Source organism: Orcinus orca, chromosome 2 (genome assembly GCF_937001465.1).
Source record: "Orcinus orca chromosome 2, mOrcOrc1.1, whole genome shotgun sequence".
Classification (NCBI taxonomy): domain Eukaryota; kingdom Metazoa; phylum Chordata; class Mammalia; order Artiodactyla; family Delphinidae; genus Orcinus; species Orcinus orca.
Window position 1 is genome coordinate 39,748,464 of NC_064560.1, and position 25,695 is coordinate 39,774,158.

Consider the following 25,695-nt stretch of genomic DNA (forward strand, 5'->3'; position numbering starts at 1 on the left):
ACTACAATGAAGTCTCACTGCCGCCCCGTCAAAAGGGCCATGTGAAAAAAGTGTAAAATTCAGAAAGGCAGGACAGGCCATGGAGAACTGCGAGCCTTGTCATGCTGATGGGCGGGATGTAAATTGCCAACTGCCACTCTGGAGAAGTGTACGGTGTTTCCTGAAACATGTACAAAACAAAGCAACAGAGCCTAGGGCACTTCCACTTATGGTCCTATAGCTTAGGGAAATTAAACTCAAAAAGACACAGCCACCCCAAAGTTTGGGACGGCTCCGTTTACAAGAACCTCTTTTATGGTACAAGTTCAATATCACAGAAAGCGAAAAATGGATAAAGAAGTTGTGGTACTTACGTACAATGCAATATCACTCAGCAATGAAATCTATGTCATCAGGCCCGTAGCAGCATAATGAGTGGATTCAGGTACGATGATTCTAAGTGAAATAAGTCACACAGAAAAAGAAACATCATAAGATATCACTACTACACGGAATGTAAACTTGGCTACACAGGAACTGAACTACAAAACAGAACAGGGTCTCAAATGTAGAAAACCAACTTATGCTTGCTTAAGGGGAAAGGTGAGTTGGGGTGCTGCATAAAACCAGAGATTGAAATTAGCACAGATACGGTACCATAAGCCAAATATGTAATAGACAAAGCTACTCCTTGCTCAACGAAGTGGACTCAACACCCCATATTAAACGCCTAACAATATATCTGACTAGTAAGAATCTTAAAACCTATGGATTTATATGTCTCCGAAAGAGAATCAAGCATGTGTACAGTGGCATAAACGCAGCAGTGATAGGATTGGTGAGGTTCAGTGAGCAAATGCAGACCCTTTGAAGTCATATTGCATGGTACCCATTCCATGGGTCTCAACTCTCCAGGTTTAAGGGATTCTTCCTTCAGCTAAAACATGCATGTGGAACCCAGAGTATCATCCACCGTGTGATCGGGAAACGTGTTCAAATGTGTCTCAGTTTTCGTCCCCTGGTACTCGGGTGCAACATTCCAGACGCTTTACTAACACTCTCCCCACTTGGAGAGTCAGTGCCTTTAACCTCCTGTTTGACCCAGTTTGCAATTTCTGCGGAAAATGAACAGGAATAGGGAGAACCCATGAGAGACTAGCTGGAGGTGTCTGGACGGGCAAATTTAACTCTCATTTCTTACCAGGTAGAGGAATTGACCAAAGGCTCAGCGTGCGATGCTGGAACCACACCAGGGCCTGAAGCAATCCTACGGTGTTGCGGCCAGCTCACAAGAAACCGTGTTGAAGAAAGGAGCTCAGGGGCACTGTCATTCACAAATCTGCACAGTTATAAATGACAGCTATCGTGCAAAAATATATTGAAGTAAGGCTGCCAAGAGGACTTGAATGTGGGGCAGAATTGCAGGAAACCGATTTCAGGAGGTAGACTGGAATTGCATGTAAAGCATAGGAAAAGAGGCAGAACGTCCACAATGATGCACTTGGCCTAAAAGGGCGTATGTGTTTTTTCCTGAATATATTCAGGAAAACACACATACGCGCTTTTTGGCCAACCAAGCAAGCTTGCAAAGGAAATCTGCACTACAATGAAGTCTCACTGCCCCCCCGGTCAAAAGGGCCATCTGAAAAAGGTGTAAAATCCAGAAAGGCAGGACAGGCCATGGAGAACTGGGAGCCTTGTTATGCTGATGGGCGGGATGTAAATTACCAACAGCCACTCTGGAGAAGTGTATGGTGTTTCCTGAAACATCTAAAAAACAAAGAAACAGAGCCTAGGCCACTTCCACTTATGGTCCTATAGCTTAGCGAAATTAAAATCAAAAAGACACAGCCACCCCAAAGTTTGGGACAGCTCTGGTTACAAGAACCTCGTTTACGGTAAAAGTTCAATATCACAGAAAGCGAAAAATGGATAAAGAAGTTGTGGTACTTACGTACAATGCAATATCACTCAGCAATGAAATCTATGTCATCAGGCCCTTAGCAGCATAATGAGTGGATTCAGGTACGATGATTCTAAGTGAAATAAGTCACACAGAAAAAGAAACATCATAAGATATAACTACTACACGGAATGTAAACTTGGCTACACAGGAACTGAACTACAAAACAGAACAGGGTCTCAAATGTAGAAAACCAACTTATGCTTGCTTAAGGGGAAAGGTGAGTTGGGGTGCTGCATAAAACCAGAGATTGAAATTAGCACAGATACCGTTCCATAAGCCAAATATGTAATAGACAAGAGCTACTCCTTGCTCAACGAAGTGGACTCAACACCCCATATTAAACGCCTAAGAATATACCTGACTAATAAGAATCTTACAACCTATGGATTTATATGTCTCCGAAAGAGAATCAAGCGTGTGTACAGTGGCATAAACGCAGCAGTGATAGGATTGGTGACATTCGGTGAGCAAATGCAGACCCTTTGAATTCATATTGCATGTTACCCATTCCATGGGTCTCAACTCTCAAATTTTAAGTGATTCTTCCTTCAGGTAAAACATGCATGTGGAACCCAGATTATGATCCACCATGTGATCGGGAAACGTGTTCAAATGTGTCTCAGTTTTCGTCCCCTGGTACTCGGGTGCAACATTCCAGACGCTTTACTAACACTCTCCCCACTTGGAGAGTCAGTGCCTTTAACCTCCTTTTTGGCCCAGTTTGCAATTTCTGCGGAAAATGAACAGGAATAGGGAGAACCAATGAGAGACTAGCTGGAGGTGTCTGGACGGGCAAATTTAACTCTCATTTCCCACCAGGAAGAGGAATTAACCAAAGGCTCAGCGTGCCATGCCGGAACCACACTAGGGCCTGCAGCAATCCTGCGGTGTTGCGGCCAGCTCACAAGAAACGTGTGAAGAAAGGAGCTCAGGGGCACTGTAATACACAAACCTGCAGAGTTATAAATGACAGCTATCGTCCAAAAATATATTGAAGTAAGGCTGCCAAGAGGACTTCAAAGCGGGGCAGAATTGCAGGAAACCGATTTCAGGAGGTAGACTGGAATTGCATGTAAAGCATAGGAAAAGAGGCCGAACGTCCACAATGATGCACTTAGCCAAAAAGGGCGTATGCGTTTTTTCCTGAATATATTCAGGAAAAAACGCATACGCCCTTTTTGGCCAACCAAGCAAGCTTGCAAAGGAAATCTGCACTACAATGAAGTCTCACTGCCCCCCGGTCAAAAGGGCCATCTGAAAAAAGTGTAAAATCCAGAAAGGCAGGACAGGCCATGCAGAACTGGGAGCCTTGTTATGCTGATGGGTGGGATGTAAATTGCCAACAGCCACTCTGGAGAAGTGTACGGTGTTTCCTGAAACATCTAAAAAACACAGGAACAGAGGCTCGGGCACTTCCACTTATGGTCCTATAGCTTAGGGAAATTAAAATCAACAAGACACAGCCACCCCAAAGTTTGGGACGGCTCTGTTTACAAGAACCTCTTTACGGTACAATTTCAATATCGCAGAAAGCGAAAAATGGATAAAGAAGTTGTGGTACTTACGTACAATGCTATATCACTCAGCAATGAAATCTATGTCATCAGGCCCGTACCAGCATAATGAGTGGATTCAGGTACGATGATTCTAAGTGAAATAAGTCACAGAGAGAAAGAAACATCATAAGATATCACTACTACACGGAATGTAAACTTGGCTACACAGGAACTGAATTACAAAACAGAACAGGGTCTCAAATGTAGAAAACCAACTTATGCTTGCTTAAGGGGAAAGGTGAGTTGGGGTGCTGCATAAAACCAGAGATTGAAATTAGCACAGATACCGTTCCATAAGCCAAATATGTAATAGACAAGAACTACTCCTTGCTCAACGAAGTGGACTCAACACCCCATATTAAACGCCTAAGAATATACCTGACTAGTAAGAATCTTAAAACCTATGGATTTATATGTCTCCGAAAGAGAATCAAGCATGTGTACAGTGGCGTAAACGCAGCAGTGATAGGATTGGTGAGGATCGGTGAGCAAATGCAGACCCTTTGAAGTCATATTGCATGGTACCCATTCCATGGGTCTCAACTCTCCAGGTTTAAGGGATTCTTCCTTCAGCTAAATCATGCATGTGGAACCCAGAGTATGATCCACCGTGTGATCGGGAAACGTGTTCAAATGTGTCTCAGTTTTCGTCCCCTGGTAGTTGGGTGCAACATTCCAGACGCTTTACTAACACTCTCCCAACTTGGAGAGTCAGTGCCTTTAACCTCCTGTTTGGCCCAGTTTGCAATTTCTGCGGAAAATGAACAGGAATAGGGAGAACCCATGAGAGACTAGCTGGAGGTGTCTGGACGGGCAAATTTAACTCTCATTTCCCACCAGGAAGAGGAATTAACCAAAGGCTCAGCGTGCCGTGCCGGAACCACACTAGGGCCTGAAGCAGTCCTGCGGTGCTGCGGCCAGCTCACAAGAAAGCGAGTTGAAGGAAGGAGCTCAGGGGCACTGTAATTCACAAACCTGCAGAGTTATAAATGACAGCTATCGTCCAAAAATATATTGAAGTAAGGCTGCCAAGAGGATTGAAAGCGGGGCAGAGTTGCAGGAAACTGATTTCAGGAGATAGACTTGAATTGCATGTAAAGCATAGGAAAAGAGGCAGAACGTCCACAATGATGCACTTGGCCTAAAAGGGCGTATGGGTTTTTTCCTGAATATATTCAGGAAAACACGCATACGCCCTTTTTGGCCAACCAAGCAAGCTTGCAAAGGAAATCTGCACTACAATGAAGTCTCACTGCCGCCCCGTCAAAAGGGCCATGTGAAAAAAGTGTAAAATTCAGAAAGGCAGGACAGGCCATGGAGAACTGCGAGCCTTGTCATGCTGATGGGCGGGATGTAAATTGCCAACTGCCACTCTGGAGAAGTGTACGGTGTTTCCTGAAACATGTACAAAACAAAGCAACAGAGCCTAGGGCACTTCCACTTATGGTCCTATAGCTTAGGGAAATTAAACTCAAAAAGACACAGCCACCCCCAAAGTTTGGGACGGCTCCGTTTACAAGAACCTCTTTTATGGTACAAGTTCAATATCACAGAAAGCGAAAAATGGATAAAGAAGTTGTGGTACTTACGTACAATGCAATATCACTCAGCAATGAAATCTATGTCATCAGGCCCGTAGCAGCATAATGAGTGGATTCAGGTACGATGATTCTAAGTGAAATAAGTCACACAGAAAAAGAAACATCATAAGATATCACTACTACACGGAATGTAAACTTGGCTACACAGGAACTGAACTACAAAACAGAACAGGGTCTCAAATGTAGAAAACCAACTTATGCTTGCTTAAGGGGAAAGGTGAGTTGGGGTGCTGCATAAAACCAGAGATTGAAATTAGCACAGATACGGTACCATAAGCCAAATATGTAATAGACAAAGCTACTCCTTGCTCAACGAAGTGGACTCAACACCCCATATTAAACGCCTAACAATATATCTGACTAGTAAGAATCTTAAAACCTATGGATTTATATGTCTCCGAAAGAGAATCAAGCATGTGTACAGTGGCATAAACGCAGCAGTGATAGGATTGGTGAGGTTCAGTGAGCAAATGCAGACCCTTTGAAGTCATATTGCATGGTACCCATTCCATGGGTCTCAACTCTCCAGGTTTAAGGGATTCTTCCTTCAGCTAAAACATGCATGTGGAACCCAGAGTATCATCCACCGTGTGATCGGGAAACGTGTTCAAATGTGTCTCAGTTTTCGTCCCCTGGTACTCGGGTGCAACATTCCAGACGCTTTACTAACACTCTCCCCACTTGGAGAGTCAGTGCCTTTAACCTCCTGTTTGACCCAGTTTGCAATTTCTGCGGAAAATGAACAGGAATAGGGAGAACCCATGAGAGACTAGCTGGAGGTGTCTGGACGGGCAAATTTAACTCTCATTTCTTACCAGGTAGAGGAATTGACCAAAGGCTCAGCGTGCGATGCTGGAACCACACCAGGGCCTGAAGCAATCCTACGGTGTTGCGGCCAGCTCACAAGAAACCGTGTTGAAGAAAGGAGCTCAGGGGCACTGTCATTCACAAATCTGCACAGTTATAAATGACAGCTATCGTGCAAAAATATATTGAAGTAAGGCTGCCAAGAGGACTTGAAAGTGGGGCAGAATTGCAGGAAACCGATTTCAGGAGGTAGACTGGAATTGCATGTAAAGCATAGGAAAAGAGGCAGAACGTCCACAATGATGCACTTGGCCTAAAAGGGCGTATGTGTTTTTTCCTGAATATATTCAGGAAAACACACATACGCGCTTTTTGGCCAACCAAGCAAGCTTGCAAAGGAAATCTGCACTACAATGAAGTCTCACTGCCCCCCCGGTCAAAAGGGCCATCTGAAAAAGGTGTAAAATCCAGAAAGGCAGGACAGGCCATGGAGAACTGGGAGCCTTGTTATGCTGATGGGCGGGATGTAAATTACCAACAGCCACTCTGGAGAAGTGTATGGTGTTTCCTGAAACATCTAAAAAACAAAGAAACAGAGCCTAGGCCACTTCCACTTATGGTCCTATAGCTTAGCGAAATTAAAATCAAAAAGACACAGCCACCCCAAAGTTTGGGACAGCTCTGGTTACAAGAACCTCGTTTACGGTAAAAGTTCAATATCACAGAAAGCGAAAAATGGATAAAGAAGTTGTGGTACTTACGTACAATGCAATATCACTCAGCAATGAAATCTATGTCATCAGGCCCGTAGCAGCATAATGAGTGGATTCAGGTACGATGATTCTAAGTGAAATAAGTCACACAGAAAAAGAAACATCATAAGATATAACTACTACACGGAATGTAAACTTGGCTACACAGGAACTGAACTACAAAACAGAACAGGGTCTCAAATGTAGAAAACCAACTTATGCTTGCTTAAGGGGAAAGGTGAGTTGGGGTGCTGCATAAAACCAGAGATTGAAATTAGCACAGATACCGTTCCATAAGCCAAATATGTAATAGACAAGAGCTACTCCTTGCTCAACGAAGTGGACTCAACACCCCATATTAAACGCCTAAGAATACACCTGACTAATAAGAATCTTAAAACCTATGGATTTATATGTCTCCGAAAGAGAATCAAGCGTGTGTACAGTGGCATAAACGCAGCAGTGATAGGATTGGTGACATTCGGTGAGCAAATGCAGACCCTTTGAATTCATATTGCATGTTACCCATTCCATGGGTCTCAACTCTCAAATTTTAAGTGATTCTTCCTTCAGGTAAAACATGCATGTGGAACCCAGATTATGATCCACCATGTGATCGGGAAACGTGTTCAAATGTGTCTCAGTTTTCGTCCCCTGGTACTCGGGTGCAACATTCCAGACGCTTTACTAACACTCTCCCCACTTGGAGAGTCAGTGCCTTTAACCTCCTTTTTGGCCCAGTTTGCAATTTCTGCGGAAAATGAACAGGAATAGGGAGAACCAATGAGAGACTAGCTGGAGGTGTCTGGACGGGCAAATTTAACTCTCATTTCCCACCAGGAAGAGGAATTAACCAAAGGCTCAGCGTGCCATGCCGGAACCACACTAGGGCCTGCAGCAATCCTGCGGTGTTGCGGCCAGCTCACAAGAAACGTGTGAAGAAAGGAGCTCAGGGGCACTGTAATACACAAACCTGCAGAGTTATAAATGACAGCTATCGTCCAAAAATATATTGAAGTAAGGCTGCCAAGAGGACTTCAAAGCGGGGCAGAATTGCAGGAAACCGATTTCAGGAGGTAGACTGGAATTGCATGTAAAGCATAGGAAAAGAGGCCGAACGTCCACAATGATGCACTTAGCCAAAAAGGGCGTATGCGTTTTTTCCTGAATATATTCAGGAAAAAACGCATACGCCCTTTTTGGCCAACCAAGCAAGCTTGCAAAGGAAATCTGCACTACAATGAAGTCTCACTGCCCCCCGGTCAAAAGGGCCATCTGAAAAAAGTGTAAAATCCAGAAAGGCAGGACAGGCCATGCAGAACTGGGAGCCTTGTTATGCTGATGGGTGGGATGTAAATTGCCAACAGCCACTCTGGAGAAGTGTACGGTGTTTCCTGAAACATCTAAAAAACACAGGAACAGAGGCTCGGGCACTTCCACTTATGGTCCTATAGCTTAGGGAAATTAAAATCAACAAGACACAGCCACCCCAAAGTTTGGGACGGCTCTGTTTACAAGAACCTCGTTTACGGTACAATTTCAATATCGCAGAAAGCGAAAAATGGATAAAGAAGTTGTGGTACTTACGTACAATGCTATATCACTCAGCAATGAAATCTATGTCATCAGGCCCGTACCAGCATAATGAGTGGATTCAGGTACGATGATTCTAAGTGAAATAAGTCACAGAGAGAAAGAAACATCATAAGATATCACTACTACACGGAATGTAAACTTGGCTACACAGGAACTGAATTACAAAACAGAACAGGGTCTCAAATGTAGAAAACCAACTTATGCTTGCTTAAGGGGAAAGGTGAGTTGGGGTGCTGCATAAAACCAGAGATTGAAATTAGCACAGATACCGTTCCATAAGCCAAATATGTAATAGACAAGAACTACTCCTTGCTCAACGAAGTGGACTCAACACCCCATATTAAACGCCTAAGAATATACCTGACTAGTAAGAATCTTAAAACCTATGGATTTATATGTCTCCGAAAGAGAATCAAGCATGTGTACAGCGGCGTAAACGCAGCAGTGATAGGATTGGTGAGGATCGGTGAGCAAATGCAGACCCTTTGAAGTCATATTGCATGGTACCCATTCCATGGGTCTCAACTCTCCAGGTTTAAGGGATTCTTCCTTCAGCTAAATCATGCATGTGGAACCCAGAGTATGATCCACCGTGTGATCGGGAAACGTGTTCAAATGTGTCTCAGTTTTCGTCCCCTGGTAGTTGGGTGCAACATTCCAGACGCTTTACTAACACTCTCCCAACTTGGAGAGTCAGTGCCTTTAACCTCCTGTTTGGCCCAGTTTGCAATTTCTGCGGAAAATGAACAGGAATAGGGAGAACCCATGAGAGACTAGCTGGAGGTGTCTGGACGGGCAAATTTAACTCTCATTTCCCACCAGGAAGAGGAATTAACCAAAGGCTCAGCGTGCCGTGCCGGAACCACACTAGGGCCTGAAGCAGTCCTGCGGTGCTGCGGCCAGCTCACAAGAAAGCGAGTTGAAGGAAGGAGCTCAGGGGCACTGTAATTCACAAACCTGCAGAGTTATAACTGACAGCTATCGTCCAAAAATATATTGAAGTAAGACTGCCAAGAGGACTTGAAAGCGGGGCAGAATTGCAGGAAACCGATTTCAGTAGGTAGACTGGAATTGCATGTAAAGCATAGGAAAAGAGGCAGAACGTCCACAATGATGCACTTGGCCAAAAAGCGCGTATGCGTTTTTTCCTGAATATATTCAGGAAAAAACTCATACGCACTTTTTGTCCAACCAAGCAAGCTTGCAAAGGAAATCTGCACTACAATGAAGTCTCACTTCCCCCCGGTCAAAAGGGCCATCTGAAAAAAGTGTAAAATCTAGAATGGCAGGACAGGTCATGGAGAACTGGGAGCCTTGTTATGCTGATGGGTGGGATGTAAATTGCCAACAGCCACTCTGGAGAAGTGTATGGTGTTTCCTGAAACATCCAAAAAACAAAGCAACAGAGCCTAGGGCAATACCACTTATGGTCCTATAGATTAGGGAAATTAAAATCAAAAAGACACAGCCACCCCAAAGTTTGGGACGGCTGTGTTTACAAGAACCTCATTTACGGTACATGTTCAATATCGCAGAAAGTGAAAAATGGATAAAGAAGTTGTGGTACTTACGTACAATGAAATATCACTCAGCAATGAAATCTATGTCATCAGGCCCGTAGCAGCATAATGAGTGGATTCAGGTACGATGATTCTAAGTGAAATAAGTCACACAGAAAAAGAATATCATAAGATATATCTAATACACGGAATGTAAACTTGGCTACACAGGAACTGAATTACAAAACAGAACAGGGTCTCAAATGTAGAAAACCAACTTATGCTTGCTTAAGGGGAAAGGTGAGTTGGGGTGCTGCATAAAACCAGAGATTGAAATTAGCACAGATACCGTTCCATAAGCCAAATATTAAATAGACAAGAGCTACTCCTTGCTCAACGAAGTGCACTCAACACCCCATATTAAACGCATAACAATATACCTGACTAGTAAGAATCTTAAAACCTATGGATTTATATGTCTCCGAAAGAGAATCAAGCATGTGTACAGCGGCGTAAACGCAGCAGTGATAGGATTGGTGAGGTTCGGTGAGCAAATGCAGACCCTTTGAAGTCATATTGCATGGTACCCATTCCATGGGTCTCAACTCTCCAGGTTTAAGGGATTCTTCCTTCAGCTAAATCATGCATGTGGAACCCAGAGTATGATCCACCGTGTGATCGGGAAACGTGTTCAAATGTGTCTCAGTTTTCGTCTCCTGGTAGTTGGGTGCAACATTCCAGACGCTTTACTAACACTCTCCCCACTTGGAGAGTCAGTGCCTTTAAACTCCTGTTTGGCCCAGTTTGCAATTTCTGCGGAAAATGAACAGGAATAGGGAGAACCCATGAGAGACTAGCTGGAGGTGTCTGGACGGGCAAATTTAACTCTCATTTCCCACCAGGAAGAGGAATTAACCAAAGGCTCAGCGTGCCGTGCTGGAACCACACTAGGGCCTGAAGCAGTCCTGCGGTGCTGCGGCCAGCTCACAAGAAAGAGAGTTGAAGGAAGGAGCTCAGGGGCACTGTAATTCACAAACCTGCAGAGTTATAAATGACAGCTATCGTCCAAAAATATATTGAAGTAAGGCTGCCAAGAGGACTTGAAAGTGGAGCAGAATTGCAGGAAACCGATTTCAGGAGGTAGACTGGAATTGCATGTAAAGCATAGGAAAAGAGGCAGAACGTCCACAATGATGCACTGGGCCAAAAAGGGCGTATGCGTTTTTTCCTGAACATATTCAGGAAAAAACGCATACGCCCTTTTTGGCCAACCAAGCAAGTTTGCAAAGGAAATCTGCACTACAATGAAGTCTCACTGTCCCCCGGTCAAAAGGGCCATCTGAAAAAAGTGTAAAATCCAGAAAGGCAGGACAGGCCATGGAGAACTGGGAGCCTTGTTATGCTGATGGGCGGGATGTAAATTGGCAACAGCCACTCTGGAGAAGTGTATGGTGTTTCCTGAAACATCTACAAAACAAAGCAACAGAGCCTAGGGCACTTCCACTTATGGTCCTATAGCTTAGGGAAATTAAAATCAAAAAGACACAGCCACCCCAAAGTTTGGGTCGGCTCTGTTTACAAGAACCTCATTTACGGTACAAGTTCAATATCACAGAAAGCGAAAAATGGATAAAGAAGTTGTGGTACTTACGAACAATGCAATATCACTCAGCAATGAAATCTATGTCATCAGGCCCGTAGCAGCATAATGAGTGGATTCAGGTACGATGATTCTAAGTGAAATAAGTCACACAGAAAAAGAAACATCATAAGATATCACTAATACACGGAATGTAAGCTTGGCTACACAGGAACTGAATTACAAAACAGAACAGGGTCTCAAGTTTAGACAACCAACTTATGCTTGCTTAAGGGGAAAGGTGAGTTGGGGTGCTGCATAAAACCAGAGATTGAAAGTAGCACAGATACCGTTCCATAAGCCAAATATGTAATAGACAAGAGCTACTCCTTGCTCAACGAAGTGCACTCAACACCCATATTAAACGCCTAAGAATATACCTGACTGGTAAGAATCTTAAAACCTATGGATATATATGTCTCTGAAAGAGAATCAAGCGTGTGTACAGCGGCATAAACGCAGCAGTGATAGGTTTCGTGAGGATAGGTGATCAAATGCAGACCCTTTGAAGTCATATTGCATGGTACCCATTCCATGGGTCTCAACTCTCCAAGTTTAAGGGATTCTTCCTTCAGCTAAAACATGCATGTGGAACCCAGAGTATGATCCACTGTGTGATCGGGAAACGTGTTCAAATGTGTCTCAGTTTTCTTCCCCTGGTACTCGGGTGCAACATTCCAGACGCTTTACTAACACTCTCCCCACATGGAGAGTCAGTGTCTTTAAACTCCTGGGTGGCCCAGTTTGCAATTTCTGCAGAAAATGAACAGGAATAGGGAGAACCAATGAGAGACTAGCTGGAGGTGTCTGGACGGCCAAATTTAACTCTCATTTCCCACCAGGAAGAGGAATTAACCAAAGGCTCAGCGTGCCATTCCGGAACCACACTAGGGCCTGAAGCAATCCAGCGGTGTTGCGGCCAGCTCACAAGAAAGCGAGTTGAAGTAAGCAGCTCAGGGACACTGTAATTCACAAACCTGCAGAGTTATAAATGACAGCTATCGTCCAAAAATATATTGAAGTAAGGCTGCCAAGAGGACTTGAAGGTGGGGCAGAATTGCAGGAAACCGATTTCAGGAGGTAGACTGGAATTGCATGTAAAGCATAGGAAAAGAGGCAGAACGTCCACAATGATGCACTTGGCCAAAAAGGACGTATGCGTTTTTTCCTGAATATATTCAGGAAAAAACGCATACGCCCTTTTTGGCCAACCAAGCAAGCTTGCAAAGGAAATCTGCACTACAATGAAGTCTCACTGCCCCCCTGTCAAAAGGGCCATCTGAAAAAAGTGTAAAATCCAGAAAGGCAGGACAGGCCATGGAGAACTGGGAGCCTTGTTATGCTGATGGGTGGGATGTAAATTGCCAACAGCCACTCTGGAGAAGTGTATGGTGTTTCCTGAAACATCTAAAAAACAAAGCAACTGAGCCTAGGGCACTTCCACTTATGGTTCTATAGCTTAGGGAAATTAAAATCAAAAAGACACAGCCACCCCAAAGTTTGGGACGGCTCTGTTTACAAGAACCTCGTTTACGGTACAAGTTCAATATCACAGAAAGCGAAAAATGGATAAAGAAGTTGTGGTACTTACGTACAATGCTATATCACTCAGCAATGAAATCTATGTCATCAGGCCCGTAGCAGCATAATGAGTGGATTCAGGTACGATGATTCTAAGTGAAATAAGTCACACAGAAAAAGAAACATCATAAGATATCACTACTACACGGAATGTAAACTTGGCTACACAGGAACTGAATTACAAAACAGAACAGGGTCTCAAATGTAGAAAACCAACTTATGCTTGCTTAAGGGGAAAGGTGAGTTGGGGTGCTGCATAAAACCAGAGATTGAAATTAGCACAGATACCGTTCCATAAGCCAAATATGTAATAGACAAGAGCTACTCCTTGATCAACGAAGTGCACTCAACACCCCATATTAAACGCCTAAGAATATACCAGACTAGTAAGAATCTTAAAACCTATGGATTTATATGTCTCTGAAAGAGAATCAACCGTGTGTACAGCGGCATAAACGCAGCAGTGATAGGATTGGTGAGGTTCGGTGAGCAAATGCAGACCCTTTGAAGACATACTGCATGATACCCATTCAATGGGTCTCAACTCTCCAGGGTTAGGGATTCTTCCTTCAGCTAAAACATTCATGTGGAACACAGAGTATGATCCACCGTGTGATCGGGAACCGTGTTCAAATGTGTCTCAGTTTTCGTCCCCTGGTACTCGGGTGCAACATTCCAGATCCTTTACTAACACTCGCCCCACTTGGAGAGTCAGTGCCTTTAACCTCCTGTTTGGCCCAGTTTGCAATTTCTGTGGAAGATGAACAGGAATAGGGAGAACCAATGAGAGACTAGCTGGAGGTGTCTGGATGGGCAAATATAACTCTCATTTCCCACCAGGAAGAGGAATTAAAAAAAGGCTCAGCATGCCATGCCGGAACCACACTAGGGCCTGAAGCAATCCTGTGGTCTTGCGGCCAGCTCACAAGAAAGCGAGTTGAAGAAAGGAGCTCAGGGGCACTGTAATTCACAAACCTGCAGAGTTATAAATGACAGCTATCGTCCAAAAATATATTGAAGTAAGGCTGGCACGAGGACTTGAAAGCGGGGCAGAGTTGCAGGAAACCGATTTCAGGAGATAGACTGGAATTGCCTGTAAAGCATAGGAAAAGAGGCAATACGTCCACAATGATGCACTTGGCCAAAAAGGGCGTATGCGTTTTTTCCTGACTATATTCAGGAAAAAATTAATACGCCCTTTTTGGCCAACCAAGCAAGCTTGCAAAGGAAATCTGCACTACAATGAAGTCTCACTGCCGCCGGGTCAAAAGGGCCATGTGAAAAAAGTGTAAAATTCAGAAAAGCAGGACAGGCCATGGAGAACTGGGAGCCTTATCATGCTGATGGGCGGGAGGTAAATTGCCAACAGCCACTCTGGAGTAGTGTATGGTGTTTCCTGAAACATCTACAAAACAAAGCAACAGAGCCTAGGGCACTTCCACTTATGGTTCTATAGCTTAGGGAAATTAAAATAAAAAAGACAGCCACCCCAAAGTTTGGGACGGCTCCGTTTACAAGAACCTCATTTATGGTACATGTTCAATATCACACAAAGCGAAAAATGGATAAAGAATTTGTGGTACTTACGTACAATGCAATATCACTCAGCAATGAAATCTATGTCATCAGGCCCGTAGCAGCATAATGAGTGGATTGAGGTACGATGATTCTAAGTGAAATAAGTCACACAGAAAAAGAAACATCATAAGATATCTCTAATACACGGAATGTAAACTAGGCTACACAGGAACTGAATTACAAAACAGAACAGGGTCTCAAATGTAGAAAACCAACTTATGCTTGCTTAAGGGGAAAGGTGAGTTGGGGTGCTGCATAAAACCAGAGATTGAAATTAGCACAGATACCGTTCCATAAGCCAAATATTAAATAGACAAGAGCTACTCCTTGCTCAACGAAGTGCACTCAACACCCCATATTAAACGCATAACAATATACCTGACTAGTAAGAATCTTAAAACCTATGGATTTATATGTCTCCGAAAGAGAATCAAGCATGTGTACAGCGGCGTAAACGCAGCAGTGATAGGATTGGTGAGGTTCGGTGAGCAAATGCAGACCCTTTGAAGTCATATTGCATGGTACCCATTCCATGGGTCTCAACTCTCCAGGTTTAAGGGATTCTTCCTTCAGCTAAATCATGCATGTGGAACCCAGAGTATGATCCACCGTGTGATCGGGAAACGTGTTCAAATGTGTCTCAATTTTCGTCCCCTGGTAGTTGGGTGCAACATTCCAGACGCTTTACTAACACTCTCCCCACTTGGAGAGTCAGTGCCTTTAAACTCCTGTTTGGCCCAGTTTGCAATTTCTGCGGAAAATGAACAGGAATAGGGAGAACCCATGAGAGACTAGCTGGAGGTGTCTGGACGGGCAAATTTAACTCTCATTTCCCACCAGGAAGAGGAATTAACCAAAGGCTCAGCGTGCCGTGCTGGAACCACACTAGGGCCTGAAGCAGTCCTGCGGTGCTGCGGCCAGCTCACAAGAAAGAGAGTTGAAGGAAGGAGCTCAGGGGCACTGTAATTCACAAACCTGCAGAGTTATAAATGACAGCTATCGTCCAAAAATATATTGAAGTAAGGCTGCCAAGAGGATTGAAAGCGGGGCAGAGTTGCAGGAAACTGATTTCAGGAGATAGACTTGAATTGCATGTAAAGCATAGGAAAAGAGGCAGAACGTCCACAATGATGCACTTGGCCTAAAAGGGCGTATGGGTTTTTTCCTGAATATATTCAGGAAAAAACGCATACGCCCTTTTTGGCCAACCAAGCAAGCTTGCAAAGGAAATCTGCACTACAATGAAGTCTCACTGCCGCCCCGTCAAAAGGGCCATGTGAAAAAAGTGTAAAATTCAGAAAGGCAGGACAGGCCATGGAGAACTGGGAGCCTTGTCATGCTGACGGGCGGAATGTAAATTGCCAACAGCCACTCTGGAGAAGTGTATGGTGTTTCCTGAAACATGTACAAAACAAAGCAACAGAGCCTAGGGCACTTCCACTTATGGTCCTATAGCTTAGGGAAATTAAAATAAAAAAGACACAGCCACCCCAAAATTTGGGACGGCTCCGTTTACAAGAACCTCTTTTATGGTACAAGTTCAATATCACAGAAAGCGAAAAATGGATAAAGAAGTTGTGGTACTTACGTACAATGCAATATCACTCAGCAATGAAATCTATGTCATCAGGCCCGTAGCAGCATAATGAGTGGATTCAGGTAAGATGATTCTAAGTGAAATAAGTCACACAGAAAAAGAAACATCATAAGATATCACTACTACACGGAATGTAAACTTGGCTACACAGGAACTGAATTACAAAACAGAACAGGGTCTCAAATGTAGAAAACCAACTTATGCTTGCTTAAGGGGAAAGGTGAGTTGGGGTGCTGCATAAAACCAGAGATTGAAATTAGCACAGATACGGTACCATAAGCCAAATATGTAATAGACAAAGCTACTCCTTGCTCAACGAAGTGGACTCAACTCCCCATATTAAACGCCTAACAATATATCTGACTAGTAAGAATCTTAAAACCTATGGATTTATATGTCTCCGAAAGAGAATCAAGCATGTGTACAGTGGCATAAACGCAGCAGTGATAGGATTGGTGACGTTCAGTGAGCAAATGCAGACCCTTTGAAATCATATTGCATGGTACCCATTCCATGGGTCTCAACTCTCCAGGTTTAAGGGATTCTTCCTTCAGCTAAAACATGCATGTGGAACCCAGAGTATCATCCACCGTGTGATCGGGAAACGTGTTCAAATGTGTCTCAGTTTTCGTCCCCTGGTACTCGGGTGCAACATTCCAGACGCTTTACTAACACTCTCCCCACTTGGAGAGTCAGTGCCTTTAACCTCCTGTTTGACCCAGTTTGTAATTTCTGCGGAAAATGAACAGGAATAGGGAGAACCCATGAGAGACTAGCTGGAGGTGTCTGGATGGGCAAATTTAACTCTCATTTCTTACCAGGTAGAGGAATTAACCAAAGGCTCAGCGTGCGATGCTGGAAACACAACAGGGCCTGAAGCAATCCTACGGTGTTGCGGCCAGCTCACAAGAAACCGTGTTGAAGAAAGGAGCTCAGGGGCACTGTCATTCACAAATCTGCACAGTTATAAGTGACAGCTATCGTGCAAAAATATATTGAAGTAAGGCTGCCAAGAGGACTTGAAAGCGGGGCAGAATTGCAGGAAACCGATTTCAGGAGGTAGACTGGAATTGCATGTAAAGCATAGGAAAAGAGGCAGAACGTCCACAATGATGCACTTGGCCTAAAAGGGCGTATGTGTTTTTTCCTGAATATATTCAGGAAAAAACACATACGCGCTTTTTGGCCAACCAAGCAAGCTTGCAAAGGAAATCTGCACTACAATGAAGTCTCACTGCCCCCCGGTCAAAAGGGCCATCTGAAAAAGGTGTAAAATCCAGAAAGGCAGGACAGGCCATGGAGAACTGGGAGCCTTGTTATGCTGATGGGCGGGATGTAAATTACCAACAGCCACTCTGGAGAAGTGTATGGTGTTTCCTGAAACATCTAAAAAACAAAGCAACAGAGCCTAGGCCACTTCCACTTATGGTCCTATAGCTTAGCGAAATTAAAATCAAAAAGACACAGCCACCCCAATGTTTGGGACGGCTCTGTTTACAAGAACCTCGTTTACGGTACAAGTTCAATATCACAGAAAGCGAAATATGGATAAAGAAGTTGTGGTACTTACGTACAATGCAATATCACTAGGCAATGAAATCTATGTCATCAGGCCCGTAGCAGCATAAAGAGTGGATTCAGGTATGATGATTCTAAGTGAAATAAGTCACACAGAAAAAGAAACATCATAAGATATCACTAATAAACGGAATGTAAACTTGGCTACACAGGAACTGAATTACAAAACAGAACAGGGTCTCAAATGTAGAAAACCAACTTATGCTTGCTTAAGGGGAAAGGTGAGTTGGGGTGCTGCATAAAACCAGAGATTGAAATGAGCACAGATACCGTTCCATAAGCCAAATATGTAATAGACAAGAGCTACTCCTTGCTCAACGAAGTGGACTCAACACCCCATATTAAACGCCTAACAATATATCTGACTAGTAAGAATCTTAAAACCTATGGATTTCTATGTCTCCGAAAGAGAATCAAGTGTGTGTACAGCGGCATAAACGCTGCAGTGATAGGATTGGTGAGATTCGGTGAGCAAATGCAGACCCTTTGACGTCATATTGCATGGTACCCATTCCATGGGTCTCAACTCTCCAGGTTTAAGGGATTCTTCCTTCAGCTAAAACATGCATGTGGAACCCAGAGTATGATCCACAGTGTGATCGGGAAACGTGTTCAAATGTGTCTCAGTTTTGTTCCCTGGTACTCTGGTGCAACATTCCAGACGCTTTACTAACACTCTCCCCACTTGGAGAGTCAGTGCCTTTAACCTCCTGTTTGACCCAGTTTGCAATTTCTGCGGAAAATGAACAGGAATAGGGAGAACCCATGAGAGACTAGCTGGAGGTGTCTGGACGGGCAAATTTAACTCTCATTTTCCACCAGGAAGAGGAATTCACCAAAGGCTCAGCGTGCCATGCCGGAACCACACTAGGGCCTGAAGCAATCCTGCGGTGTTGCGGCCAGCTCACAAGAAAGCGAGTTGAAGAAAGGAGCTCAGGGGCACTGTAATTCACAAACCTGCAGAGTTATAAATGACAGCTATCGTCCAAAAATATATTGAAGTAAGGCTGCCAAGAGGATTGAAAGCGGGGCAGAGTTGCAGGAAACTGATTTCAGGAGATAGACTGGAATTGCATGTAAAGCATAGGAAAAGAGGCAGAACGTCCACAATGATGCACTTGGCCTAAAAGGGCGTATGGGTTTTTTCCTGAATATATTCAGGAAAAAACGCATACGCCCTTTTTGGCCAACCAAGCAAGCTTGCAAAGGAAATCTGCACTACAATGAAGTCTCACTGCCGCCCCGTCAAAAGGGCCATGTGAAAAAAGTGTAAAATTCAGAAAGGCAGGACAGGCCATGGAGAACTGGGAGCCTTGTCATGCTGATGGGCGGAATGTAAATTGCCAACAGCCACTCTGGAGAAGTGTATGGTGTTTCCTGAAACATGTACAAAACAAAGCAACAGAGCCTAGGGCACTTCCACTTATGGTCCTATAGCTTAGGGAAATTAAAATAAAAAAGACACAGCCACCCCAAAATTTGGGACGGCTCCGTTTACAAGAACCTCTTTTATGGTACAAGTTCAATATCACAGAAAGCGAAAAATGGATAAAGAAGTTGTGGTACTTACGTACAATGCAATATCACTCAGCAATGAAATCTATGTCATCAGGCCCGTAGCAGCATAATGAGTGGATTCAGGTAAGATGATTCTAAGTGAAATAAGTCACACAGAAAAAGAAACATCATAAGATATCACTACTACACGGAATGTAAACTTGGCTACACAGGAACTGAATTACAAAACAGAACAGGGTCTCAAATGTAGAAAACCAACTTATGCTTGCTTAAGGGGAAAGGTGAGTTGGGGTGCTGCATAAAACCAGAGATTGAAATTAGCACAGATACGGTACCATAAGCCAAATATGTAATAGACAAAGCTACTCCTTGCTCAACGAAGTGGACTCAACTCCCCATATTAAACGCCTAACAATATATCTGACTAGTAAGAATCTTAAAACCTATGGATTTATATGTCTCCGAAAGAGAATCAAGCATGTGTACAGTGGCATAAACGCAGCAGTGATAGGATTGGTGACGTTCAGTGAGCAAATGCAGACCCTTTGAAATCATATTGCATGGTACCCATTCCATGGGTCTCAACTCTCCAGGTTTAAGGGATTCTTACTTCAGCTAAAACATGCATGTGGAACCCAGAGTATCATCCACCGTGTGATCGGGAAACGTGTTCAAATGTGTCTCAGTTTTCGTCCCCTGGTACTCGGGTGCAACATTCCAGACGCTTTACTAACACTCTCCCCACTTGGAGAGTCAGTGCCTTTAACCTCCTGTTTGACCCAGTTTGTAATTTCTGCGGAAAATGAACAGGAATAGGGAGAACCCATGAGAGACTAGCTGGAGGTGTCTGGACGGGCAAATTTAACTCTCATTTCTTACCAGGTAGAGGAATTAACCAAAGGCTCAGCGTGCGATGCTGGAAACACAACAGGGCCTGAAGCAATCCTACGGTGTTGCGGCCAGCTCACAAGAAACCGTGTTGAAGAAAGGAGCTCAGGGGCACTGTCATTCACAAATCTGCACAGTTATAAGTGACAGCTATCGTGCAAAAATATATTGAAGTAAGGCTGCCAAGAGGACTTGAAAGCGGGGCAGAATTGCAGGAAACCGATTTCAGGAGGTAGACTGGAATTGCATGTAAAGCATAGGAAAAGAGGCAGAACGTCCACAATGATGCACTTGGCCTAAAAGGGCGTATGTGTTTTTTCCTGAATATATTCAGGAAAAAACACATACGCGCTTTTTGGCCAACCAAGCAAGCTTGCAAAGGAAATCTGCACTACAATGAAGTCTCACTGCCCCCCGGTCAAAAGGGCCATCTGAAAAAGGTGTAAAATCCAGAAAGGCAGGACAGGCCATGGAGAACTGGGAGCCTTGTTATGCTGATGGGTGGGATGTAAATTGCCAACAGCCACTCTGGAGAAGTGTACGGTGTTTCCTGAAACATCTAAAAAACAAAGGAACAGAGCCTCGGGCACTTCCACTTATGGTCCTATAGCTTAGGGAAATTAAAATCAACAAGACACAGCCACCCCAAAGTTTGGGACGGCTCTGTTTACAAGAACCTCGTTTACGGTACAATTTCAATATCGCAGAAAGCGAAAAATGGATACAGAAGTTGTGGTACTTACGTACAATGCTATATCACTCAGCAATGAAATCTATGTCATCAGGCCCGTAGCAGCATAATGAGTGGATTCAGGTACGATGATTCTAAGTGAAATAAGTCACAGAGAGAAAGAAACATCATAAGATATCACTACTACACGGAATGTAAACTTGGCTACACAGGAACTGAATTACAAAACAGAACAGGGTCTCAAATGTAGAAAACCAACTTATGCTTGCTTAAGGGGAAAGGTGAGTTGGGGTGCTGCATAAAACCAGAGATTGAAATTAGCACAGATACCGTTCCATAAGCCAAATATGTAATAGACAAGAACTACTCCTTGCTCAACGAAGTGGACTCAACACCCCATATTAAACGCCTAAGAATATACCTGACTAATAAGAATCTTAAAACCTATGGATTTATATGTCTCCGAAAGAGAATCAAGCATGTGTACAGCGGCATAAACGCAGCAGTGATAGGATTGGTGAGGTTCGGTGAGCAAATGCAGACCCTTTGAAGTCATATTGCATGGTACCCATGCCATGGGTCTCAACTCTCCAGGTTTAAGGGATTCTTCCTTCAGCTAAAACATGCATGTGGAACCCAGAGTATGATCCACCGTGTGATCGGGAAACGTGTTCAAATGTGTCACAGTTTTCGACCCCTGGTATTCGGATGCAACATTCCAGATGCTTTACTAACACTCTCCCCACTTGGAGAGTCAGTGCCTTTAACCTCCTGTTTGGCCCAGTTTGCAATTTCTGCATAAGGTGAACAGGAATAGGGAGAACCAAAGAGAGACTAGCTGGAGGTGTCTGGACGGGCAAATTTAACTCTCATTTCCCACCAGGAAGAGGAATTAACCAAAGGCTAAGCGTGCCAGGCCGGAACCACACTAGGGCCTGAAGCAATCCTGTGGTGTTGCGGCCAGCTCACAAGAAAGCGAGTTGAAGAAAGGAACTAAGGGGCACTGTAATTCACAAACCTGCAGAGTTATAACTGACAGCTATCGTCCAAAAATATATTGAAGTAAGACTGCCAAGAGGACTTGAAAGTGGGGCAGAATTGCAGGAAACCGATTTCAGTAGGTAGACTGGAATTGCATGTAAAGCATAGGAAAAGAGGCAGAACGTCCACAATGATGCACTTGGCCAAAAAGCGCGTATGCGTTTTTTCCTGAATATATTCAGGAAAAAATTCATACGCACTTTTTGTCCAACCAAGCAAGCTTGCAAAGGAAATCTGCACTACAATGAAGTCTCACTTCCCCCCGGTCAAAAGGGCCATCTGAAAAAAGTGTAAAATCTAGAATGGCAGGACAGGTCATGGAGAACTGGGAGCCTTGTTATGCTGATGGGTGGGATGTGAATTGCCAACAGCCACTCTGGAGAAGTGTATGGTGTTTCCTGAAACATCCAAAAAACAAAGCAACGGAGCCTAGGGCAATACCACTTATGGTCCTATAGATTAGGGAAATTAAAATAAAAAAGACACAGCCACCCCAACGTTTGGGACGGCTCTGTTTAAAAGAACCTCGTTTACGGTACAAGTTCAATATCACAGAAGGCGAAAAATGGATAAAGAAGTTGTGGTACTTACGTACAATGCAATATCACTCAGCAATGAAATCTATGTCATCAGGCCCATAGCAGCATAATGAGTGGATTCAGGTACGATGATTCTAAGTGAAATAATTCACACAGAAAAAGAATATCATAAGATATATCTAATACACGGAATGTAAACTTGGCTACACAGGAACTGAATTACAAAACAGAACAGGGTCTCAAATGTAGAAAACCAACTTATGCTTGCTTAAGGGGAAAGGTGAGTTGGGGTGCTGCATAAAACCAGAGATTTAAATTAGCACAGATACCGTTCCATAAGCCAAATATGTAATAACAAGAGCTACTCCTTTCTCAACGAACTGGACCCAACACTCCATATTAAACGCCTAAGAATATACATGACTAGTAAGAATCTTAAAACCTATGCATTTATATGTCTGCGAAAGAGAATCAAGCGTGTGTACAGCTGCATAAACGCAGCAGTGATAGGATTGGTGAGGTTCGGTGAGAAATGCAGACCCTTTGAAGTCATATTGCATGGTACCCATTCCATGGGTCTCAACTCTCCAGGTTTAAGGGGTTCTTCCTTCAGCTAAAACATGCGTATGGAACCCAGAGTATGATCCACCGTGTGATCGGGAAACGTGTTCAAATATGTCTCAGTTTTCGTCCCCTGGTACTCGGGTGCAACATTCCAGACGCTTTACTAACACTCTCCCCACTTGGAGAGTCTGTGCCTTTAACCTCCTGTTTGGCCCAGTTTGCAATTTCTGCGGAAAATGAACAGGAATAGGGAGAACCAATGAGAGACTAGCTGGAGGTGTCTGGACGGGCAAATTTAACTCTCATTTCCCACTAGGAAGAGGAATTAACCAAACGCTCAACGTGCCATGCCGGAACCGCACTAGGGCCTGAGGCAGTCCTGCAGTGTTGTGGCAGCTCACAAGAAAGCGAGTTGAAGAAAGGAGCTCAGGGGCACTGTAATTCAAAAACCTGCAGAGTTATAAATGACAGGTATCGTCCAAAAATATATTGAAGTAAGCTGCCAAGAGGACTTGAAAGTGGAGCAGAATTGCAGAAAACCGATTTCAGGAGGTAGACTGGAATTGCATGTAAAGCATAGGAAAAGAGGCAGAACGTCCACAATGATGCACTGGGCCAAAAAGCGCGTATGCGTTTTTTCCTGAACATATTCAGGAAAAAACGCATACGCACTTTTTGTCCAACCAAGCAAGCTTGCAAAGGATATCTGCACTACAATGAAGTCTCACTGCCCCCCGGTCAAAAGGGCCATCTGAAAAAAGTGTAAAATCCAGAAAGGCAGGACAGGCCATGGAGAACTGGGAGCCTTGTTATGCTGATGGGCGGGATGTAAATTGCCAACAGCCACTCTGGAGAAGTGTATGGTGTTTCCTGAAACATCTAAAAAACAAAGCAACAGAGCCTAGGGCACTTCCACTTATGGTCCTATAGCTTAGGGAAATTATAATCAGAAAGACACAGCCACACAAAAGTTTGGGACGGCTCTGTTTACAACAACCTCGTTTACAGTACAAGTTCAATATCACAGAAAGCGAAAAATGGATAAAGAAGTTGTGGTACTTACGTACAATGCAATATCACTCAGCAATGAAATCTATGCCATCAGGCCCGTAGCAGCATAATGAGTGGATTCAGGTACGATGATTCTAAGTGAAATAAGTGACACAGAAAAAGAAACATCATAAGATATCACTGCTACCCGGAATGTAAACTTGGCTACACAGGAACTGAATTACAAAACAGAACAGGGTCTCAAATGTAGAAAACCAACTTATGCTTGCTTAAGGGGAAAGGTGAGTTGGGGTGCTGCATAAAACCAGAGATTGAAACTAGCACAGATACCGTTCCATAAGCCAAATATGTAATAGACAAGAGCTACTCCTTGCTCAACAAAGTGGACTCACTACCCCATATTAAACGCTTAAGAATATACCTGACTAGTAAGAATCTTAAAAGCTATGGATTTATATGTCTCCGAAAGAGAATCAAGCGTGTGTACAGCGGCATAAACACAGCAGTGATAGGATTGGTGAGGTTCGGTGAGCAAATGCAGACCCTTTGAAGTCATATTGCATGGTACCCATTCCATGGGTCTCAACTCTCCAGGTTTAAGGGATTCTCCCTTCAGCTAACACATGCATGTGGAACCTAGAGTATGATCCACCATGTGTTCGGGAAACGTGTTCAAATGTGTCTCAGTTTTCATCCCCTGGTACTCGGGTGCAACATTCCAGACAGTTTACTAACACTCTCCCCACTTGGAGAGTCAGTGCCTTTAAACACCTGTTTGGCCAAGTTTGCAATTTCTGCGGAAAATGAACAGGAATAGGGAGAACCAATGAGAGACTAGCTGGAGGTGTCTGGACGGGCAAATTTAACTCTCATTTCCCACCAGGAAGAGGAATTAACCAAAGGCTCAGTGTGCCATGCCAGAACGGCACTAGGGCCTGAAGCAATCCTGCAGTGTTGCGGCCAGCTCACAAGAAATCGAGTTGAAAAAAGGAGCTCAGGGGCACTGTAATTCACAAACCTGCAGAGTTATAAATGACAGCTATGGTCCAAAAATATATTGAAGTAAGGCTGCCAAGAGGACTTGAAGGTGGGGCAGAATTGCAGGTAACCGATTTCAGGAGGTAGACTGGAATTGCATGTAAAGCATAGGAAAAGTGGCAGAACGTCCACAATGATGCACTTGGCCAAAAGGTGGGTATGCGTTTTTTCCTGAATATATTCAGGAAAAAACGCATACGCACTTTTTGGCCAACCAAGCAAGCTTGCAAAGGAAATCTGCACTACAATGAAGTCTCACTGCCCCCTGGTCAAAAGGGACATCTGAAAAAAGTGTAAAATCCAGAAAGGCAGGACAGGCCATGGAGAACTGGGAGCCTTGTTATGCTGATGGGCGGGATGTAAATTGCCAACAGCCACTCTGGAGAAGTGTATGGTGTTTCCTTTAATATCCAAAAAACAAAGCAACAGAGCCTAGGGCACTTCCACTTATGGTCCTATAGCTTAGGGAAATTAAAATCAAAAAGACACAGCCACCCCAAATTTTGGAACGGCTCTGTTTACAAGAACCTCGTTTACGGTACAAGTTCAATATCACGGAAAGCGAAAAATGAATAAAGAAGTTGTGGTACTTATGTACAATGCAATACACTCAGCAATGAAATCTATGTCATCAGGCCCGTAGCAGCATAATGAGTGGATTCAGGTACGATGATTC